Source organism: Vulpes lagopus, chromosome 24, assembly GCF_018345385.1.
Source record: "Vulpes lagopus strain Blue_001 chromosome 24, ASM1834538v1, whole genome shotgun sequence".
NCBI lineage: Eukaryota > Metazoa > Chordata > Mammalia > Carnivora > Canidae > Vulpes > Vulpes lagopus.
This window is the reverse complement of record NC_054847.1, coordinates 29,462,808-29,470,148: the sequence shown is the minus strand read 5'-3', so window position 1 is coordinate 29,470,148 and position 7,341 is coordinate 29,462,808. Positions and strand designations below refer to the sequence as shown.

Below are 7,341 nucleotides of genomic sequence, written 5' to 3'. Positions count from 1 at the left end.
CTTTTAAAATCCTAAAGTTTTATATGAATTTCAGTTTTCTCTGAGGCATTAATTCTGATATAAAACCAGTGAAACGTCAGCTCGAATAATGTGAGGTATTGAAATCTTAAGGGACTTCTGTGTGTGTTGAGAGATGCTGGCAATTGGAATATTCTCATCAATAGGAGGTTTCTGTTGGCTCTAAATGTGAATTACTTATGTAAATGTCCCTTTAGAATCTTTTTATAAGGTAGATAGCTTAGGGGATATTGGAAAGAATATTGCCTTGTTTTATAGACGTTCTGATTTGCTAACACACTTGAAGTTTCAATTCAAAAGTCACTCATGTAACCTCTTTTTTTATTGATATGATTTTTGTCAAGTTTTAGATAACTTACTTATGTTTCCCAAGAACCTTTCCTTATGTCTGGGGTATACTATGACATTTACCCTCTTCCTTTTTCTTTTCTGGATTATTTTTTGGACATAGTGCATCTTTCAAAGAAAGAAGACAGAGAAGAGGTGAAACCAATCCCTGGTCTATTCACATGGCCAGCAGAAGAGCCAAGGAAGCTCCCTCTACTATTTTCTAATTGACCAAGATAGAGGAATTCTTTAATAAAAAGGGCTCTATGGGGATCCCTGGGTGGCGCAGCGGTTTGGCGCCTGCCTTTGGCCCAGGGCGCGATCCTGGAGACCGGGGATCGAGTCCCACATCGGGCTCCCGGTGCATGGAGCCTGCTTCTCCCTCTGCCTGTGTCTCTGCCTCTCTCTCTCTTTCTGTATGACTATCATAAATAAATAAAATTAAAAAAAAAAGGGCTCTAATTTTATTTCTGGAATTATTTGATTATCTCAGTTTCCTGATGCAAATTGATATCAACTCAATAAGCAAGAACTTGGAACAATCTCCCATCCTTTTGTGCAGTGGGAGTACAGGGCAGCTGGTAGACCACAGGGACAGGGCTGGGGAGGTTTGTTTGTTTGTTTGTTTTTCGTTGTAGCAGTTTGTATAGTGAAGGTTGTATATTAGATTACTTTACCCCCAAATCTTCTCAGTTGTTGCTTCTTTATACTTGCCCTTTTCTTTTCTCATCTGACAAGACTTGGCTTTACATTCCAAGACCTCCCTGGGTCTGTCCAGTGTTAGCCTGGTGATAACCACCTTGCAGGGCCCAGTCCCCACACAGGCAGCTGTGGGATGGCTTCTCCCATCGCACAGGTTCAGGGTAGATGACACACTTCTTTCTGTAAACTTGGACAACTTTGCCAATTTGCTGACCTTTGTAGTGTCCTCATACAACCTGAACTTTATCATCCTTTCAGATGGACACGGAGGGAACATTGTACTTCTGTCTCAACTCTTTGGAAAGAGGGAAAGACGCAATCTTCCTGCAAATGTGGGAAGGTCAATTGAAATGCCTCTTGCCCTGGTCAGAAGTCACAAAGGGATTGAACTTCATTTTGGCTACTGCTGCTTCAACAATGGCCATAAAAGGGGGGAAAAAAGATGGTGCTTTCAGAGCAGTTTCTCTTCCTACAATCTCTTGGTCTGCATGAGGGTGCAATTCTGACTTTCTAATCTGTGTCCAGCCTTTTGCCTGGCCTATCCAGTATTTTTTCTTCTAAAAGCTAGGGCTTAGAATTTTAACACACTTGGAATCCTAGTCAGACACTTAGTTGCCCTCCTTTTATTTATTTTTAAGATTTTATTTATTTATTCATGAGAGACACAGAGAGGCAGAGACACAGACAGAGGGAGAAGCAGACTCCTTGCGAGGAGCCCTATGTGGGACTCAATCCCAGGACCCCGGGGTCATGCCCTGAGCCGAAGGCCAATGCTCAACCACTGAGCCACCCAGGAGCCCCAGTTGCCCCCCCTTTGGAATGAAGGTTTGCTTTCATCGTTTTTATTGCTGTTGTTGTTTTTCTTTAAGTTTAAAGAGGCATGTTTTAGTCATATCAGAAAGAACATGGACTCTGGAGTCAGACATGTCAGTATTGGAACCCATATTCCCCATGTACTGACTTTTTCACTTTTTAAACTAGTTATATAACATTTGTCTGCAAGTTGGTTATAATAAGATCTGCTATGAAAATTCCTTGAGTTCATGCTTGTAAAGTACTACCCATTACCTAATAGATGGCGAGCACTCTATGCATATGAGTTTCTTTTAAATTTTTTAAATCTGTTGAGTTATTCTAATGCCCATGTATTTTGGTGAAAGGCTTTATGTTAAAGAATAAAAAATGTACACTTTCATTTATTTATCAAATATTTGTTGTGTATGTTTTAAATGCCAGAAACAGATTTAAAAGCTGTGTATATGTAGTAAATAAAACTGAGAATATTTAAGAAATACTAAGTTCATAGAAGATTTGCCTTCTTATGGGGAAGATAGATGATGAACAAAATAAACATGTGAAATATATGATTTGTTGAATGATAGTAATTACTATGGGAAAGGGTTGTACCCTGAGCAGATAATGCTTGAGCAGAGACTTGAAGGAGGTGAGAGAGTGAGCCATGTGGATACCTAAGGTAAGAGTGGATGGCAGGTATGTTATCCCAAAACAAGGAGGTCAGTGTGTCTGGAATGGAGTAGGAAATGTGCCCAGACAGATAGCAGAGGCTGTATTATGTGGGACCATGTAGGCTATATGTAAGAACTCTGGGTGTCACTCTGAATGAAAATGGAGCTAGGAGAAGGGTTTGAACAGAGAAATGACATGATCAGACTAAGGTTTAAAAAGGAAGCACTCAGGCTGCTCTATTAAGAAAAGACTATCAGATGGATGAGAGCAAAGGCATAGGAGACCAATGAGGAGACTACTGTAGTGATCGTAGTGGCCTGGACCAGCACAGCAGGTAGCAGAGGAAGTTGTGAGAAGTGATTGGAATCTGGATATATTTTGTATATAGGGTTGACATAACTTTTTGAAGGATATTCGTTAAGGTATGACAAAAAGAAAAAGAAAGATGAGTAAAAGATGGCCCCAAGTTTTGGGGCCCAAGAAACTGGAGTTTCTAAGAGAATACAACTGGAACATGAACATATTTGCAGTGAGGGTGAAGAAGGAGATCCAAAGTTTAGATTTGGATATGTTAATTTTAAGATTAAAATACCTATTAGGCTTAAAAGTAGAGAGGTTCATTAGTCCTATAAAGTCATAAGACTTGGATGAGAACTACCAGGGAAAGAGTATAAATAGATAAGAGACAAGTTACATAGAACTCTAGGAATGAGCGAGTTTGCACAGAAAGCAGGCAAAGTCATTTCTACGCTAGAGACACTAAAACCTCTAAAAAGAAGCCTAGAAGAAGCATTAATAAACTTAGAAATGGCTTATAAATATATCAAATTTAGGTAAGTGGAGTAATAGAACTGAAAAGTGATGGCCAGTGTTTTTAGGAAGTAGAAAACCATGCAGCTAGTTTAGAAATGGTTCATGAAAGAGGTGAGCCTCTTTCGATCCAAGTTTAGGAGGAAGAGAACATGGATTTGTAGGAAGGAGACAGTTTCAAAATTGAGAATGGCTCACTAGCCACTAGATTAGTAGGACTAGTTTTTTGGTGAGTGAATAATTTCTTCCTCATTGTATCACTCAGGATTCTAGGAACAGATGGCTCATTCAAAAGGAGCAATTTAGGAGAATATAGATGCTGAGCTACTTTATACAGTTGTAAGCAGAGTTAAACCAGTAAGAAGGGCCTGGCTCGACTCTCTGTAGGTCCAGGGAAGAGGCAGGGCACCTATGGCTGTAATTGTAGGACAGGACAGCTGACAGGAGCTGTGGCCCTCAGTGGAGGATCACAGGAACTGCCAACCTGCAGTCTGGCATAGAGAGAAGCAGGGGAGTAAATACCCAACTTCACTGTCCTTTCATTGTCTGATGTCCTGCTGGAGCCTCTCATAGGTGGGATTTAGTAAAACACTAAAGGGCAAGCAAGTCTAGCAATATGATCCATACAAATCAATCTCCTGGGGTACAGATCAGATGGGGAAGGATGGGAAGTGGATCCAAGGCACACACCGAGACCATTCAGTACACTTGTTTCCATAAAAAAGTTTGTAATAAGGTTCTGTGAAAAGCCAAAGGATGAGAATTTCAGCACCAGAAGACCTTTGAATAATTATAAATAGAATCATATACTCCCAATCTCTAATGTTAGTTCTTAAAAAAAAAAAATCATTCATCTTTGTTTCCCTTTTCTTTCCTTTTTTTTGGCATTATTGTTTGGTTTATTTGTTTTGTTTTGTCAAATTTCTGCCCCTGATTGTTGTTCAACATTTATACACCTTGACTTGCTACTTTCCATTTAAAAATAATCTGCTTCTATGGGACACCTGGGTGGCTCAGTGGCTAAGCATCTGCCTTTGGCTTAGGTCATGATCTCAGAGTCCTGGGATCCCCTGCATGGAGCCTGCTTCTCCCTCTACCTGGGTCTCTGCCTCTCTGTGTGTCTCTCATGAAGAAATAAATAGAATCTTTCAAAAAAATCAGATTCTAAACTGGGTACCAGGTTTTAAGTTTTAAGCAATACAAAGGCTTGGTTGGCTACAGCACTGTGCAGATAGTTTATGTCTTCAATATCAATACCCTAGCTTAACTTTTCTTCTTGTTAGTTGTAATTGGATAAATTGTCACTAGAGATAGGGAGTTAAAAGTCTCATGCTAGCAAAATAGTCACTCTCTACATTTTAATTTTTCCCATTCCATACACTGTTTCTTGTTGACTCCAATATTTGCAACCAATCTCCTTATGACTTTAAAACCTTCTTGCCATGAACATATTCAGGCCAACTATGTAAGTAGAATTAGTAAGATAAGATAGAGACTAAAGAAACATATCAGAAAATTACAATATTAAGAATGTGTAAAGTTATCTTGAAAATTATGTCAGAACAAACTTCATAATCTATTAAGAGTATGCAAATTATTTGTAAAGAACCATTATTTTCTCCCACGTCTGTGTAGCTTTTGTTAAGGATTGCTAACTCTCCCCTAATATTGATTTGCTCCTTCTTTCTTTAGTATTAGAACCTTCAACATTTAGCTGAGCACCTGGCCATCCAGATAAAGACTATATTTCCCAGCTACTCTTGCTGCCATATATTTTAGGATCTCACCAATGGTGTGTGAGTAGAATCCAGCCACATTGGTGAGAGCTGAAAAGGCCATCTTAAACCAGGGAATGAAAGCCATGTCTTGAGAATGATAGAACAACAAAGTAGAAAGTGCCAAGTCCTCAGGACCGAGGAGCTGCCACACAAGCCCTGGACTGTTTGTGCTCCAGCTCTTATGTGAGAAAGAAATCAGTGTCTATTCATCTGAGTTATTATTTTTGGGGCCTTTGTGACAGCAGGCAGAGTTATCTTCCAGTCTACTCATGGCCCTTCTAATAGAGGCCAGTGTGTAAAAGTATCCTAGTGGTTGTCCCTTAATATCTGCTGATAGAGAATATACATAATGACAAAGAGGTATTATAAATACAAGAAGACTTTAAATGGATTTTTATTAATTCCAGCTGTGTACATTTGAAAAATGATAGTACTTAGGTGAAATGTATTGCTTAGTCACTCTCTTGTTAATGCTTGGACTGACATGTGGATTTAAGGACTCTTTGTCAGACCCCTTCCCCAAACTTCTTTTTGAAGTCCATGGACTTAGGCCTTAGATTTAAAAATGAGGTTAGATAGAATAGGAACCAGCTCAGGAGAGGTTACATAGAATAGGATCCATTTCAGAAAATCTGAAATGCGGGGTTAACTGTTGTCTAAAACAGGTAAAAAGAGAGCTGAGGACCAGAGGTCCAGCATCTAGTGGATTGTGGGAACTTCCCCAACATTACTTTGCCACTTCCCCATCGCATAGCAGCCATCCCCCTTGGAGGGGTATACTGTGTTGAATAGTGTCCCTCCCAGATTCATGTTTCACTTGGAGCCTATGAGTATCACTGTATTTGGAAATAAGATCAAGTTAAGATGAGGTCATGCTGGATTAAGGTGGGCCTTGATCCAGTGACTGGCGTCTTTATAGGAAGAGGGAAATTTAGATATGGACACATAGACAATCATCATGTGAAGATAGAGGCCAAGATTGGAGTTATGCTACCATAAACCAAGGAACACAAAGAATGGCCAGCAACTAGCAGAAGCTAGAAGAGGCAAGGAGTGATTCTTCCCTGGAGCCTCTGGAGGGAACATGGCTCAGCCAACAGCTTGATTTAGAATTTCCAGCCTCCAGAATTATAAGGGAATAAATTTTTGTTGTTTTAAGCCACCCAGTTTGTGGTACTTGGTTATGGTAGCCATAGGAAACTAATAGAGGGGGGTTGACAACGCCCTCAGCTGTACACTGAGATTATATTCAGTATGTTTCACAACCAGGATATGATCCATCCAAACAAGAGAGATGCCTGCTGCATTGCTAGAGCAGGGACCAGATGGATCCTCACTTTGCAGATGTTAACTTTGTAGTTGCTGGATACAGGTAAGTCAGGAGGATTCCAGGATGGATTGTTGAGGCAGTGAGGAACATGTAGGGGGTCACAGAGCCTTGGCTACTTATCATCTGGTTTAGGAGCATTTCAGTATTTAAAAAAAAAAAAAAACCCTATGTCAGTGTGTGCTAAGCACTTGGCTTGGTTGGTCTAAACCAATATGTCTTTCCTTCTTGCCACTGCAGATAGTTCAAGAGGAGTCCAAACTGGGCCAGTCAGAATGAAGCTCAGGCTTCATTCAGGGTAGGAGAGAGCATGCCCTGTCTTGGGAGATGTGAATGGGAGAGGAGGTGTCCCTTGTTGCTGTGAACTAAAATTTTGTAACCTGCCCTTGTAAAGCCTAAGGGGACAACCAATAATCAAAGAAGGGAAGAGCTGAGACAACTGCAGCCAAGTCACCTGGCACAATGGTCATTTGCAGGTGAGTCTCTGCCTTCCTCTGGACTATTAGTCACATAAGCCAACAAATTCTCTTTATTGTTTATGCAAGTTTGGGCAGGATTTTCTTTTGTTTACAACTAGAAGAATCCTAACTGATACGGCCTCTGTGACTTTCTTAGCAGATATTTATTAGGTCCTCTCCTCTGAAACATTTTATTTTGATGTCTGCTAGGGTAATTATTTTGCAATTACCTTTTATGTTTGTGTTCTGTTAGTAAATGAAACACTAGCCAAGCTTCAAGGAAATAGGATTTCGCCAAAAGACTATTATCATCAATTTTATACTGAATCTTTATTTTAGAATACAACCTAAAACCAAACAGACACACAAGCGCATCTGTGTGCACACACGCACGCACACACACAACATGTACATGCACCTGCTATTTCCCCCACCGCATTCCTTGCTATAAATA

General features: G+C 40.1%; 1 pseudogene; it reads right to left on the bottom strand.

Annotated features, from left to right (window-relative positions):
- Window positions 1-1,018: 1,018 nt before the first annotated feature.
- Window positions 1,019-1,442, bottom strand: LOC121482139 (annotated as a pseudogene).
- Between the last annotated feature and the right edge of the window lie 5,899 nt (window positions 1,443-7,341).